The sequence below is a fragment of the Pinus tabuliformis genome, chromosome 8 (genome assembly GCF_031772625.1).
Source record: "Pinus tabuliformis cultivar Carrire ecotype Pingquan chromosome 8, CPIR1, whole genome shotgun sequence".
NCBI lineage: Eukaryota > Viridiplantae > Streptophyta > Pinopsida > Pinales > Pinaceae > Pinus > Pinus tabuliformis.
In genome coordinates this window covers 1,507,046,804-1,507,064,572 of record NC_142294.1, presented here as the reverse complement: position 1 = coordinate 1,507,064,572, position 17,769 = coordinate 1,507,046,804, and the positions used below count along the sequence as shown (strand labels likewise).

General features: G+C 32.5%; 1 pseudogene; it reads right to left on the bottom strand.

Annotated features, from left to right (window-relative positions):
* Window positions 1-6,131: 6,131 nt before the first annotated feature.
* Window positions 6,132-6,692, bottom strand: LOC149241582 (protein LIKE COV 2 pseudogene; annotated as a pseudogene).
* Window positions 6,693-17,769: the final 11,077 nt, after the last annotated feature.

Genomic DNA, 17,769 nt, shown 5'->3' with positions numbered 1-17,769 from the left:
TGTGCACATTCTTAGCATTAAAGATATGTTCATTCCTAGTGCTAGGAATGTATGCACATTCCTGCAACTTGTGAGTTTTTAAGACATGGAAAATGGTTAAGGTGGGTCTAAGGTGGGTGTTGAGGTTTAGGACGGGAGAGGGAGGGATAGAGGTGCTACGGGAGATAAAGAGAGAAACAAGAGAGAGTGAGGGATTCAAATGAGTGTGGAAGAATGAGTTGGTGAGTGAGAGTGATAATGAAAGAGGTGGGGTGTTGGAAAATTGACTATACTGAGATGGGTGTTAATCAATATAGAGTATTTATGGACATCGAATTTATATTTTTAATTTTCCTTCCAATATTTATCTGAACTATTAAATGAGCAACAATACATCATATAAAAGGAAAATATAACATATACAAAGCATATTCAACTACAACATAAGAATTAGCACACAAACATAACACATGTTGACACCAACAATAAGTGGAAACCCATAAAGGGAAAAGCATTGAATTTGGCGTTGTGATGTAAACCAAGCACCCACTCTCTTTTCACGTCATCATTTGGATGATCCAACCTCTCTACTATTTTACAATATATGACTTGTTGGAAGCTCCCACTCCTACTTACATAATTTTTTTGCAAAATTCTACCTACAAGAGGCTCCTACCTCATTTTTGTTTAGAAGGATGCAACTTTTAGGGAAGCTCATACTACATTTATAGGTTCAAACATGTTCTTTTTCATGTTACTACCTAAAAGGAGATAGTAATCTCGTGATGCATAAAATATTTAATGTTTTATTTTACCTGGTTTCTAATTATGCATACCTCCATGTCTTTGTCTCTTCCTTCTCTTCCTCAAATATACTTCACATTTTCTCTTTTTTCTTTCTCCATTTATGAAGAAATGCCTAAACAAAGTCTCAGATGAACTATTTCAACACATAAGCTAACCAACAACATTCTTGTCCAAAATCACACATTCTTATAAACAAAGCTTGCTAATTATTAGTATTCCATGAGGGAATCTGAAGTGAAAAAATTTCCTCTTTGTATTCCACCTTTTGGTTTCACACCCTTTTAGATTTTGAATATAACAAAAAATCAAATTAATTTCAAAATATTCAAACAACATAGAATATCATAATCTAGCATTAGTAATTACGAAAGCCAAAACCTAAAGTTTTATGTTAGGTCCCTATAATACTAGTTATTCCCCCATTACTACTATCATTGTATCCCTTATTGTTATTGTTGTGCCCCTATTATCCCCATATTGTTATTATTGTGCCCCATAGAAGACCACTATTGTTATTGTTGTTCCCTTATATTATTATTGTTATGTCAGCTTTGATTATATTGTGACCCCTTCGATTCCTATATATAGAAAGGAGGTTTTGTCATTTTTATCATCCAAGAATTATTTATTTTTGTAATGTAAGGGAGGTTTCCTCCTCGAAGAGGATGACTTTGAAGTCGTTGATCTATCTTTTCTTCTATTTTGTGAGCTGGTTACATAACATTCGGTATTAGAGCTAACATAATGCTTTCAATTCCAATGGGTGGTGCTGATGTTGTACTAGGATTCCAATGGCTACAATCCTTGGGTACAATAGATTTTAATTTTCAAGAACTTTACATGAATTTTTTTGGAAGGAACCAAAGTTGAATTAAGGGGTATCACAGGGAAACCAGGAAAGATAATAGCTCTAACAGAATGACAAAGCTTCCAAGGAAAGAACAAAGAGGCGTAATTGCACAATTAGGTTCACTAGAGGTTCCCACATAGAAATCATCTATTTCTCCAGACCTCCAAAAAGTCTTGGACAATCATTCCAACGTATTTGAGACTCCCAAAGGCCTCCCACCTATTCGTGATCATGATCATGCTACTCACTTGATTCTAGGAAATGTTCCTCCAAACATCAAGCCTTACATATATCCCTATGTCCAAAAGAGTGAAATTAAACGTATGGTTGCATAAATACTAGAGGCTGGTATAATTCAACCCAGTCAAAGTTATTTCTCTACTCCAGTAGTATTGGTACACAAGAAGGATGGATCATGGTGCATGTTTCCAAATTATAGGGAGCTCAACAAGCTCACTATTAAAGATAAATTTCCCATTCCTGTCATTGATGAATTATTGGATGAATTTCTTGGATCAATTTACTTCACCAAGTTGGATCTTCTTTCAGGATATCATCAAATCAAAATTAACACTAAAGACATTCTGAAAACATCATTTAGAACTCAGGATGGTCATTATGAATTTTTGGTCATGCCTCTTGGCCTTACCAATGAACCTTATAAATTTCAAGGTTTGATGAATTCCACTTTCAAACCCTTCCTTAGAAAAGTTTTCTCAATATTTTTTGATGATATACTAATCTAAAACAAGTCTCGAAAAGATCATGTTCAACATGTTGACAAGGTGATAAAATTATTGGAGGAGAAATAATTATATGCAAAAAGCTCCAAATGTTTCTTTGGAGTACAAGAGGTGGAATATCTGGGTCATATTGTATCTCATGAAGGTGTTAAGGTAGACCCTAGAAAAATTATAGCCATTAAGGAACGAAAAATGCCATCATCCATAAAGCATCTGTGAGGATTTCTTAGGTTGACAGGGTATTATCGAAAGTTTGTTAAGAATTATGGGAGAATAGCAGCACCTCTAACAACATTATTAAAGAAAGATGCATTTTCATGGACTCCAAAAGCAACAAATTCCTCTTAACATCTTAAAGAGGCAATGTGCCAAGCATAGGTCTTAGCTAAGACAAACTTCACAAAATCCTTCATTATGGAATGTGATGCCTCAGGAAATGAAATTGGTGTTGTTTTAATGCAAGAAGAAAGACTTGCTACTTTTGAAAGTCATCGAATGAAATAAAAGTATTTACATAAAGCTATTTATGAGAAGGAAATGTTGGAAATACTACATGCACTTAAGAAATGGCAGCCCTACCTAATCGGAAGACACTTCAAGTTAAAAAAAAATCATGATAGTCTTAAATCCTTTTAAGAACAAAGATTATCTTCAGAAGAGAAGAAAAATGGGTCACAAAGATGTTGGGTTATGAATTTGAAATCATTTACAAAAAAGAGAAGCAAAATGTCGTGGTAGATGCACTCTCAAGAAAGGATGATGATCTGGAATCATTTCTTTGCATCATTTCTATTATCCAACCATATTGGATAAAGGAAGCAATGGATGAATGGAAGAATGATGAAGAAGTGTGGGCACTCATTGAAAAGTTACAACAAGTTCCTGGTACATCTAATACATTTAGCTAGAAAAGTGATTCGTTATGGTACAAAGATCGTTTATACCTATGTAAGAATTCCCAACTCAAACAAAAGGTTCTTATGGAATTGCACATCTTCCCTTAGGAGGGCACTCAATATTTTTAAAAACTTACCACAGGGTTAAGAAGGAATTATTTTGCGATGTCCTTAAATCAGATATTCAAAAGTTTGTGGCGAAATGTTTGGTTTTCCAACAAAATAAAATTGAAACAATTAAGACCCCATATCTATTACAACCTTTATCCATTCTAAGCCAATGTTGGGATGAGGTTTCAATGGATTTTATCACAGGTTTACCCAAGCCCGAAGGAAAGAGTGTCATCATCATGGTAGTGGATAGAATTACCAAGTGTGCACACTTTTGTGCATTATCTCATCCATTTAAATCTAGTGCAGTTTCTGCTACATTTATGGAAACAATTCAAGAGCTACATGGAAACCCAAATATTATTGTAAGCGATAGAGATCCCATTTTCACTAGAAATTTTTAGACATAATTATTTTCTTGTCATGGTACTTAGTTAGCTCATAGCTCATCTTGTCATCCTCAATTTGATGGGCGAACTGAGATAGTAAAGAAATGTTTGGAAGGATATCTTCATTGCTTTGTATTTGATAAACAAACACAATGGGTCTAATGGTAGCCTCCAGTTGAAGGGTGGTATAACACTTCCTTCCATGATGCAGCAAAATTGACCCCATTTATCGCACTTTATGGACATCATCCATCGTCCATCACATCATATTTAAGAGAAAATTCTAAGGTTCAAGCAGTGGAAGGTCACATCGAGCATCAACAACAAGTTCTCCAACTCTTAAAGGATAACCTCACTTTGGCATAGAATAGAATGAAATAATAGGCAGATCAACATTGGAGCGAAATAAGTTTTGATGTAGTTGACTGGGTATTCCTACGCCTACAACCATATACACAAATGTCCCTCAAGCAAGCTAAGAAGGTTAATAAATTAACACCAACCGATTATGGTCCATACAAGGTGTTTCAAAAAATTGGTACTATGGCATACAAATTGGAGCTTCCTGCATGCTCCCAGTTTTCCATGTTTCATGCTTAAAGAAGGTTATAGGTGACAAGCTCCTAGTTCAAACAATATTTCTAGAACTTGACGCGGAAGTAAAAATCATATTGGAACCTAAAGCAATCATAGAAACAAGAACTCGACAACTATGAAATCGATCAATTTCAGAGTCTCTCATCGAGTGGAAGAACTTAACCGTTGAAGATTCCACATGGGAGGATGAGAATTCTATACAAAAACATCCATAACTAATCAAGCATTGAGGAAAACACTTTTTTGAAGGAGAGGGGCATGTTAGGTCCCTATAATACTATTGATTCCCCCATAAATATTGTCATTGTAGCCCTTATTGTTATTGTTGTTCCCCCATTGTCCCTGTATTGTTATTATTGTGCCCTATAGAAGCCCACTATTGTTATTTTTGTGCCCTTATATTATTATTGTTATGTCCGCTTTGATTACATTGTGACCCCTTAGACACCTATATATAGAAAGGAGGTTTTTTCATGTGTATCATCCAAGAATTGTTCATTTGTGTAATTTAAAGGAGGTTGACCCCTCGAAGAGGTTGATTTTGAAGTCGTTGATCTATATTTTCTTCTATTTGTGAGCTAGTTACACAAATTTTTCTTTATCAATGTTACCAAACACAGGTATTGGTTACCCACTATCAATTTGGGCTATAGACATTGATAATAAAATATCAATATAAGTTGTAGACAGTGATAACCAGGCTCTAATATGTGTCCATTCCTTGAATTATGCAACATAAAAATTCCGACCTTAGTTTTGCAACCTCTTGCATCACAACATCATTATGAACTTCTTTAAATGATACTTTATCCAAACATTCAATCAAAGACTCCAATAATTATATCACCAAGCATCTCTAGGCCAAACCTTTGTTCTACAGCTAGGGAAAACCTTAGAACTTAATCCTTATCTTTGTGGTTTCTCACAAGGAAATACACTAACATAGAACACCTTCAATATCACAAGATATGCAGGTATTCATATCACAATATCTACCAATAATAGTGGTGATATGCCTGACAAGAAATAAATACTCAACATCATACTTAGCTTCTTCAACTCCCTTTTCCATTAATGATGAGATTTCCAACAATCCCCCCACTTTAACATTGATAGAAAGATATTGGTCCTCTGCATTTTGTCCTAAGAAACATTTCTCCTTGTTTCTCTTAAATTTACTTCACCTCCCCCTTTGACATCAATAGAAATGGGATTGGAAACTTTCGTGACAACATCCTATGTCTCTTGTCTTCCACATTCTCTATGTATAATAATTCTGCAACATTGTTCAGACATGAAATATTTTCATTATCATCATCATTTACAAAACTAGGTAGATCTATAATAACTGTATCTTTCACCAAATTTATTAAGTAGAACCTCTTTCATTGTCTTCTCCCACATACTTGATTAGTTATGGGATGGAAATGAGTAGAGGTGCATGGTATTCAAATATTTCATTATGAAGATACGAAATACTATAAGTAATTGATACATAAAAGGAAATTCCGTCAATGGTGATATTCAAAACATAATTCGATTTGGTGAGCATGCTATCTTGAAAAAATAAAAATCATGGACATGCAGGACAACCAACTAGCAGAGGAACGACCTACTATATGCTCTTCATATCTAGTTAAGTATAGGGTTATTTTAGAATATGTAGATAAATGTAAAATTCATCCTTCCTTCATATGAGTTATGTCAACTTATCCCAACAATCATTCCAATATATAATATATATATATATATATAGATATCAACAGATACCCATACATACAACAATTTCTATGCCTTTGCTAACAAATAAGTTTGGTCGAATGATATCTTCTAGAGTTAGCAAGAAAAATATCACTAATATATATAGATGGTTTGTGACAACATAGAAACTATATAGTTCTTCATCTATATTCTCAACTTGAACAACAAATGATGATGTGATAAAAAAAAAAGTTTATTTCCCTACATGTGGATGACGAATACTTACAACCTCTTTAAAAGTACTTATGTTGTAGTCTAGAGAAATGGAAGCACTTATTTTCTTGGAATCTAAGTGGATATGTTTGACAAGAGGAATTTTATTTATGAGCCATTCTCCAACCCAGGAAACAGAATTTCCCATCCATGAAGATACAAATAAATGTATAAAACAATGAGCAATAGAGAAGTAACAAATCCAATACAAAAAAAAAAAATTGATGCCCAGTCTCGCATATATTGGCTTGAAGAAGCCATCAACAAACTGAATAAACCACCATGTGATATAGAAAGTTATTGCAACTGGAAATAGAACCACACATCCACTCATGAATTTAATCATTCTACGAGATGAAGATGAACATCTTTATAAAAAATAAAAAATTGAACACAGTTTCAAATGATCATCCATCACAATGTTGCATCACCTTTATTTCCAACAATAAAGTGGTCCAAGCATACTCACTATTAGAATTTTCTTCCATGTACATAAGCTCAGCAAATTTATTAATATGTGCAATGGACGTGAAATCATTCAACAGAGAAAACCTATATATATTTGCCAACTACAACCACCAACGTAATGAAATAATGTGGAAATGGAAATGGTCCAACATAATATGTCACTATTATCTCAACGTTCATACTCTTAATTAAATTTATCAATATTATTTATCTATTCATGAATGTTATCATTCTCTAATTGAATTGATTCATTTTCTAGTGTGGTACGACATCCTCTAGATTAACATAATTTGGTGTCCTTGTCTCAGCTACAGTTTTGACAATGTATTGCCTCTATCAATCCATTCACATTTTTCATACTTCAAATGTATAATCTGTCATCACTAGCATCCTCAAAATTGTTGTTATTGTTGTCAATTTGTTGGGAAAATTTGAATACCTCGGGTTCACACCTAAATTATACTACAGGTCCACGTTTTGACTTGAAATGCATTACATTGGTTTTCATTGGTGTAAGTAACTATTCTATGGCTACTAGCATTGGTGTAACAAATCCATCTAATGTTCTTTGTTTGTGTATCATCTCCAAAATTGAATCATATCCATGTACTGCATACTATTTGTATCAGGTCCAATTCACTTGATATCATTGTAATTCATAATGTATACTTCATATCAGTGTAGCACATATTTGTGATCGTTGTGGATTTATTGATTTGGAAGAACTTGTAATGTAGAGAATGTATCACTTGTAATACTTATACCACAGATAGACAGGTAGGAATGGTAACAAATACAAATTACCTGTTATGTCTCTCTTGAAATATAAATTCTTGAGAAGACAATAACTCTTTTTATTTGCTCATACATTCTTGTCTATCATTCATTTGACTTCCCCCTTCCTTTGCTAAGTGGTGCATCCAACAACGACACCAATATTCCATCACCATCAATCTCTAATATCCTCTTCTTATTTGAATATCCAAAATAATTGTTTCTCTACCTATCTTGTAGGTGCACCAAGATGCCTTCTTTTCTTTGAATTTTAATCATCATAATTACAATTTTTTTGTTTATATATTGCTTGCTTTCTCCTATTGTAGAAAGAAATTCCACAGGGTTGATAATGGATGACATTTCATCCATTTTCTTCTTCTAGTATGAAAGGCTATGACTTCCTACTTACAATCATAATTGTGAAACCAAAAATATCTAGCAAAACCCTTCCATGCTTGACCAATCCAGGTATTTATTAGTTATTACTTATAATATGGACCTTTTGCACAAAGTTAAGTTGTTCGAGCATTGCAAACAATCCAAACACCAAAGATTTAGATCCACCTTTACAATAATGTGATGGATGCTAGCTAATGTGTCTTTGATTTTTATGCTTCTATCCTCCAAATGGCCCACCTTTTTGTAATCGTCCTTATCCTTCTTATTGTGGAATAAAACGACTTTAATGTTTCTATTTTAAAAATCAAAATTACTGATAGAAGTATTCAACTTAAATATGGTTTTAAAACCATTACTTTCATTAGGTAATAAGCATACCTAACACTTTCCAAAGAGATGGGCATTTTCTTTGAAGTTGGTTATGGTTTTCCCATTCCCATTTTTAAGATACAATTCCTACATTCTAAATTCTTTTTCCACCCTTCACTGTACTCTATTACAATTCCACCCCCATTATAAGGACCACGTGGTCTCTTCTTCATAGTGAATTTCATATGAGAATCAAATCAAAATTATTGCTAACTATAAGCATAATTAGAGGATCATTGTTTGCGCTACCTTGTTCATGATTCAAGGCAATATTTTGATGTTGAAAAAACAAAACAATACTTTTACTATTTCCTTCTTCAGGTGTCAAAACATCTTTCCTTGTCCTTTTATTTATCCATTCCCTTTTTTTCAATATTCTCAGTTTAGAGAGATATAGGATAGATGATAAACAGTAAATGTTTCTTAACAGGGCCCTTCAAATGCCTTATCTCGAATTTTTCCAATTGTTCATGGTTAAACTTTTCATTAAAGTCTCATAACAAAGAATCTAGCATATTTGATATATCTTCAAAATATTATTGGGCTTTCTCTCCCTTGAGGCAATAAACATTGACTAGACTCTTCTTTGTTTCCTTGAGCAAATCCCCCTGAGGTCATGTTCACTTCACCTTTTCATTGAAATCACATGGTGCTCTTGCTTTCTAATCAATGCATTTCCTTCTACTTTCTTGTATAATTTACTTTGATTTTTTTACTCCATTCGTTTGGTTTTCTTCGAAGAACTGGGAAACCTATAAACTTTTTCCACGTGGTCACATAAATAGAATATTATGTTACAAAGAAAGGGACGAAATGGCTTGTGACTTCTTGTGCTACTATCCATATGTGAATTTCTATTTACATGTAATGCATTCCTACTTTTCTTTGCATAGGACTTGCAATCAACATCCTTGTGGCCAAAATCATTGCATGAATAATAGTATCGATAGGAGGAGTTCTTTCACCTATTCGTTCATGATATTATCATAAGTATAGGTCTTCTTTAATTTTTTTCTTTACTGATCTTACGTTTCTGCTACATCTTTTTCTGATGAACCTTGATTTGACTGCTCCTATAGCTAGTTGTTACATGCTTTATTTTATGACAATTGAAGCATTTGATATGTTCCAATAGGGGAGAAAAGGAGTTCCTTTGTAATCTTAAAAATTTTCTCAACTCATCTCTCGAAGGAAATGGCCCTTTTGCAAATGACACTTTATTATTATCTTCTATAACATCCTTTTAGCTATTATTGTTTTCTGACTTATTTCTTATGGAGAAAACCTCCTCTCTAACTTTTCATATCATCTAATAATTTCATCTAGTGCATTTCTTGATGAAATGACCTCACCTTTTAACCATTTACATTATTCCTATTTTTCCTTTAGCTAGTTCCCTATCACCTCTTCAACTCTCTTAGATTCTTCCAACTATGTCCTCAGGCTAATGACTTCTTCTTTGAACTCATGGTCTTTCTAATCACATATTCACAATAATTTCTTTTGTTATTGTTTTTGTTTGCAAGTACTTTTTTTCAACCAATGCTGAGTCAATTTTAGCTTAGTCTGCAACTAAATTATCCTCATGGAAATCATGTAAATAATTACTAGCAAAACAAGTCTCATTCGACTAAACAATTTCTTTCAAAGAGTCCTTTTTCTTCTTCTTCCTTTTCATATCTTTTTCTGAACTGCTACTATTGGTATCTCGTTCATGCATGTTGTGCAACATGTCCCATATTTATTTTGTAGATTTTTTATCTGTTACCATCTCAAGATCCAGATTGTGAAGGATGTTGTAAATTTCACATTTACCTTGAGCATTCCACTATTTTTCTTGCTTTAAGGGGGAATGCTTATTGTATATGTTGAATACTAACATCCATAAATTAGGTATATAAAAAGTCAATTTAGATTTTACCTTCTCTCTCCATTCCTGAAAGTTTGTAGTAATAAGCCACAATTTGTTCACTCTGTGAACCTTTGACATATCACGTGTGCTCATGGTATACTAAACAATACCCTTAAATTGACCACATATTTTAAAATACCCCTAAAAATCACATTATTTAACCTCCTACCCATACGAACCCAATACACCTTCCAAATATAAAAAACTCCTACTTTCACTAGATATTGTAGGTAAGGATTTTTTCATTAACTTTAAGCTCCATCTTTTATACCTCCCAATATAAAAGCTTTTTACCCCCTATTATATGCTCAATATATTATGTCATCTTTTCCTTTGATAATCCATGATTCTATCAGTTATACCTTCCAATGGTTAAGTTGATACAGAGGGAATAAGTTTTGATACGAATTGTTGGAAACTTGGCTATATTGAGAGGAGTGTGAATCAACATAGTGCAATCATGGTCATCAAATTTATGCTTTTACTTTTCCTTCTAATAGCTACTCTAAACTATTAAAAGAGTAGCAATAGATCATATAGAAAGAAGATTTAACATAGAAACAAATATTCAACTATAAGATAATAATCAACACACAAAATTAACACATGTGGACATTAGATATAAGTAGAAAACCATAAAGTGAAAAAGCATGAATTTGTTTTCATTATGTAAAGCAAGGACCGACTCCATTTTTACATTATATTTTGGAGGCTTCAACCTCTTTTCTATTTTTGAATCTACAACTTGCTGGAAGCTCCCACTCCAAATTACATCAATTTTCTGCAAGCTTCTACATAAAAGATGATACTAGCTTGATTTTCTCTTGCAAGCTACAATTTGTTAGGAACACCCTACTTCTACTTACAAGCTCCAACCTATTCTTCTTCAAACTACTACCTAATAGGAGACAACAATATCGTTATACATACAATATTTAGTGTTTTAGTTGACCTAGTATTTAATTGTAAATGCGTCCATCTCTTTGTCACTGCCTTCTCTTCCACAAATTTTCTTCACAACTTATCTTCTTCTTTCTCTCTTTACCATGAAATGCAAAAAAAATGTCTCACAATAACTATTTAAACTCATAATCTAACCAACCACATTTCCATCCAAAAGCACATTTGTTTATAAATAGAACTTCTTGACTATTAGTATTACATGTAGGAATTTGAGGTGAAAAGCTTGACTCCATGTATTCCACCTATTCATTTCACACTTTTTCAGATTTTGAATATTAAAAAAAATCAAATGAATTTCAAAATATTAAAACAACATATATTATAATAAGCCAACTTTAATGATTACAAAATCAAAGGCCCAAAGTTTTATTTATCCATGCTACAAGACACGGTTGTTGGCTACCAATTATCAATCTAGGTAGTGGACATTGATAATAATAGTCAATCTAATATGTGGATGTTGATAGCTAGGCTTTAATCTATATTAATTCCCTGAATTAGTGAAACATAATAATTGTTCCCTTAGTTCAGTATCCTCTTGCATCACAACATCTTCATGCACCTCTTTACACAATGCTTTGTCCAAAAACTCAACTAAACAATCCAACAATGATATAACCAAGCGTCTCCAAGGCCATACCTATTTTTTACATCTAGGGAAGACATTATACCTTATACCTTAAAAATTATATTTGTGGTTTCTCGCAAGCCTCTAGGATGACATAGAAAACCTTCAACATGACAGCATATGCAAACATTCACATCATAACTTGTGCTAACAATGGTTACCATACCTCTCACAATAAATTCATACTCATCTCCATCAACACCCTTTTCCATTAATGAAAATTTTTCTGACATAGGGGAGGAAGAGTGAGGGAGATGGTTGTGGTTGACATACTTAGAAAAAGGCAGACAAAATTGGAGGGGGGATGCTTTGAGTTGGGGGGAGAGAGAGAGTGGAGGGAAAAGAAATAGGAAGTGTGAAATATAGTGATGCGGAAAGAGTATTAGAGAGGGGGAGGGAGTGGGGGAGATACAATAGTGGAGGAATAGATAGATAAGCTTAAATTAATGGACACTAGGATAAAGCTCGAGGGAAACAAGAGAGAGAGAGAGAGGTAGGTTGTTGTAAAAAGGGGAGTGAGGGACAAAGAAATAGAGTAAGAACGAGGTAAGAGGGGAGATAACAAGAGATGGGAGATGGAGTAAAGAGGGAGAAGGAAAGATGGGGGGATATAGAAATATAATTAGAGTGCAAGGGGGAGAGATAGATAGAGGGAGAGTTTGAAGGGGAATATAGAGATAAAAAGAGAGAGATATAGAGAAATAGAGTGACAGGGAAGAGAGAGTGATAGGGAAGAGGGAGTCATCTTAGCTAAAGAACCAAGTTCAAGTGGAAAGAAGACACAAATAAAAACCTTTAGTAAGAAATGATGATATGAAAAATATAGTTCAGAAATAAACACAACAACAATGAGAAAATAATGTGATATAAGAGCTAATTGGAAAACTGTATTCATATCATGAAAGGTACCTTTGGTGTTTAACAAATTTTCCATAGATTAACTATTTAACTACTTGCATGTGGTTCAAAGGATAAAAGAAATAATAAACTAAGTGACTTTGAATTGCATATGTCGGCACCTCAAACATCAATATATGCAACCAAATATGCATGAATTATGATAGGTATCTACAAAATTAAATCTCAAGAGTGATGCATTACTGGAAACACGTCATTAATGGGAGTTAGAATTGATCAATAATTCTTCTTTCGATGTATGCCATCATGCTTGAATTCAAACAGACTACTTTATACACATGACATAAAATTTACATATCTAAGATAAATGAATACATGTTAAAAGTAAAGACAAAACTTGGACCAATATAAGGGATTGAATCTCATTTTTTGTGTGGGGTAGAAAAATAGTATTACCTTATCAAGAAATAGTTGTATTAATATCTATTTCTAAAATTTAATATTGTGACCTTTCTAACTTTGAATGATCATCAAATACATATAACACAATGAATATTACTAATTCACATGTATTTAAAAACCCAATCGAATAACCTTCAACAATGCAACATCTTAAACTACTCACTTCACTATAGGTGATATTGCATTGTCACCATATACATGCAAATTCAAACTAGCAATTTAACACTTCAACATCCACTACAAAAAAAAAACAGTTCAATCCATAGAGAATTTGACATGATACACACTCAAATACACACAAAATTGTCTCAAATGTACATTTAAAGAAAAAAGACATAATATTCAAAAATACAAAATGACACCTCATGCCTAAACATAGAAATATGGCATATTGTAACCTATATAAAACATGGCTCTAACATAGAATTGACATCTCATGCCCAAACATGAATGTATGGTATATATATATATATATATATATATATATATATATATATATAATGGGTGTGATTGGTCCCTCATTGACTACTTCCACACTCACCACCATCATTTGAATTTTGGAAGTCAATAATTCTCCTCTTAATAGAAGAAGGAACTCAATATTTTTTATTTTTGGGCTTGCTTCATCTCTCCAAGGACTTTATAAGGAGACAATATTATCTTAATTTTCCTTTCTATAATGGAATATCATGATTACAAATTGATACTTTATAATTCAATCCTAGAAAACTCACACTAGATGATATGATTAGTCGCAAGGGTGTTTTTGTCCTTCACAATGGAAACATATAAACTATACCAACTTATAGTAGTTACAATTAACAAAGAATGTAATTTATAAAAAATTCCAAAATTGATTCAATACATAATAAACAAAAGTCTTATTAAAAGGGATATAACTGTGAATGTCTTCCACAATGATGGAATTTTACTAGCATGTGGAGTACTTGACTACACACTATATATAGAGGAAACATCTACTCTTACATTGACTAAATTTCCATCATGGATGATGGTTGGGGGACTACATGGGGTGCATGTGAAGAAACCTTTGGGGATGGAACAATGATAGTAAAAATGAAGGGGGTTGTTGGATGGTATATGGATGTAGCCTTCATGGGTTGATCGCATGTAAAGGGTAGTGGAGGTGAGTGATTATCAACACTCATGGGTTGTAGCATTGATGGAAGTTCCCTAAGGGTGGTAAGCTTGACACAAAATTTGTCGCAATGTGATGATATTGATTAACAAATGATGTGGAAATAATGAATGGTAATGAAGAATATGTACAAGACATCATGGACAAATGGAAATTTAATGAAACATACATACACATTTATTATATTTTTATTATTTAACCAAAATAAATAATGAAATAAACATTTACACAAAATTTAAGTTGAGACATGATGCCTAGGAAAAGGGTCATGTGTTCATCTTAAGTGGCATGGCTTATCACTAAGATGTCATTGAAATTTTTTGAAATGAGGGGTCATTTTAATTAATTATATCCAAGTATGTGGTACACCAATTGAACAAGCAACATCCACTGCACCATCGATGATAAAAATTAGCATTGATCCACTTATCAATATTTTCAGTTTTATTAGTGTTCAACAATTGAAAATAATATATAATCAAATAAATAGTGAAAACACACAATAAACTACACACACACAGACACATATACACACATGTGCGCGCGCGCCCACACACACACATGTGCGTGCACATGCACACACATATGGCAAAGATAATATCCCCACCATAAAAATCTACTACCTGTTCCTCTCATTGAGGTATAGAAATCGTGTTCGGAGTCGATATATCTATATATCTATAAATTTACTTGAGCCTCAATGTGGTCTCTCTTGTTTGAACCTTGCTATAGATTCTAATTTTCCAACCCCTCCCACAAAATCATTTATTGGTGGCTATTGCAAGGACGATGCTACCATGGTGACATGATACAATAAGCTGAAAGTGAATGTCACTATTATAGTCTAGGTTTTCAAATAATTGTATACGTTATTGTAGGATGTCGGGTGAATGGGTTAGGCCTTTTTTCTAAGTGAGTGAGGAACTAAAAAGGAAAATTTTAAGGACAAAAATTTATATTTAAGTTTAGAAACCTTGGTGAATCTCACTAGTCTCTTATATGAAAACTATAAAATGTTTGTTGATATCTTTATAAAAATATTCAAATATCTAATAATTCTATATACAATATCTATGTAATATTTGGGGATTTTTTACTAAAAATAATTTTATAGTGTAAAATTTAGGCGAATCAATTTTAGAAATAATTGTAATTAAAAAATCATATTTTTTAAAGTCAAGGAAAATTGGCCCATTTTCCAATATTATCCCTAAAATGTTCCATGACAACTAATATTAAGTAACCCTTACAATTTTAGTTGATGTAGTGGTAACCTAAACTCTACCTATAATTACCTATAATTTCCTTATCAAATATAGGGCTAACTCCCTATTTTTAATTTCCTTATCAAATATAGGGCTAACTCCCTATTTTTAAATATAAGTTTATCAAATACTATGAGGCACATCTATCCAATGGTCTTAAAATCGAAGTTAGGTGCACTGTTCCATATAAATGCACATGCACATTTTGTTAACTAATAAAGATTAGTTGTTTCTTGGGTGAATAAGATAATAAATCCTGTTTAGTAATGTTTAAGGTACTTATTTAGACCGGCTCTATAATGTCCATATATGCTATCCTTACAATTAGAGGTACTCGTTGACGAACCCTAAGCCTTGTAAATGGGTAATACAATTGAATTTAATAAAGCAGGGAAAGATAATTGTGACGGATATCTCGGGTTTTGAAGATATAGAATCAATACCATCAAAATGCCAAAGGATATATCAATTTCCTTAGTGGAATTTCTTTGTTGTTGGGTGGAATTTGGTGATTGTGTTTGACGTATTATTTAGAGGTTTTTCTCATTTTTAACCAAAGAAACACAAAATCCATTAGAACTCTTAAGTGGAATCCAGCACGATATTCGTCATAAACATATCCTACCGAGGGGTGAGCAAATTCAGATCCAGTGTCAAGACGAACAATATATTTAAATAAAATGACTTTTCCCTGCTTATAAAAACAGTAATCCAATTCAGATCATGTGTCAAGACGAACAATATATTTAAATGAAATGTCTTTTTCCTCTTTATTAAATTTGCAAGCCCTTTATATCCATTACATGGCAGATACTTCACACACAATTAGTTCTTACAAACCAACAGATTTGAAACGACATTTTCAATCATATTATAATGAAGAGAATTTTATAGTCTTTGTGCTAATATTGGAAAATCCTTACTTAACATTAGATGTTTTGAATGCAGTAATGTATGCCAACTGCATTTTCCAATGACACACTATCTGTTGTAGGGCTTCTGCGTTGTTATATAACATGTTCACCTTGTAATGTCATTTGAAAAAAAAATATTCAAAAGATTTCAACTCTCTAACTTTTCATTTCCATAACACACATTGTCTTATACGCATTCTTTCAAATGGCTCTGACTCCTTTATTATTTCAGCTTTTAATTTTCGTATGTTGCAATTATCTTTACCATCTTCCATTGTATTTGGAACGATTTTATCTCACTCCTTTATTATTTCACTTTCAATTTTCATATGTTGCAATTATCTTTATCGTGTTCCACAATCTTCCATAGTATTTGGAACAACTTTATCGTTGAAATTAAACAAAGAATCTCAATTGCTTCTACCTCCATATATAATTAATCATATAATTTATGATTAACATTTTCTTTTAGATTCCCTCAATTTTACCCTGAAGTTTCTTCCCATCAAAGCGCCGACGAATTCCTTGCCATATCCAAACAAGGTAACATTTAAATTAAGTTTCATGCTGAATTAAAAATACCAAAAATGATTAGGAGATTAAGAAACTATTCTCCACCAATGTTTGCTTTCGCAATAATTAATATTATTTTTCCAATGATCCAAATTCTCGCAGAGTGGCTGGGTTTTACCACATTTCTAGGTGGATCGTGTTTTCTTAAATCCGGCATTTTTGTCCCTTCACATGATACTTTGGTAAATTTGATGAAATCGAGGACTGTATCAAGTACTTCCCAGAAAAATGTGACATTCAACGTATGTGTTTTTTTCTTTTAATCATTTTGAGGTTGATGAATTATTCGTATTTTCTTTTTCCGCTCAGTAGATTTATTTTTATTAATTACCTATAATATTATTTAATGTGAAAACATTTTGTTAATATTGAACTATAAAATATTTTAATTAATAAAATAAACTGTCGAAAATTATAAATCGAATTTATAATTTATGAATTTCAATTTTAAAATATTTTTTTTTATAATATGTAAATAATATTATATTACAAAGTGGAGAGGTTTATTTTCAAATCAAGATATCCCTCTATATCTGAATCAATTACCAACGCAATTCTACACATTTTGAGAATAAATTCAATCTTTCAACCAATCTCTAGAGAGCATTAATCTATGCTCTGATACCAAAATGATGTAGAGCTAGTACTTTAACCTAATAATCATGTAATCTTAGCA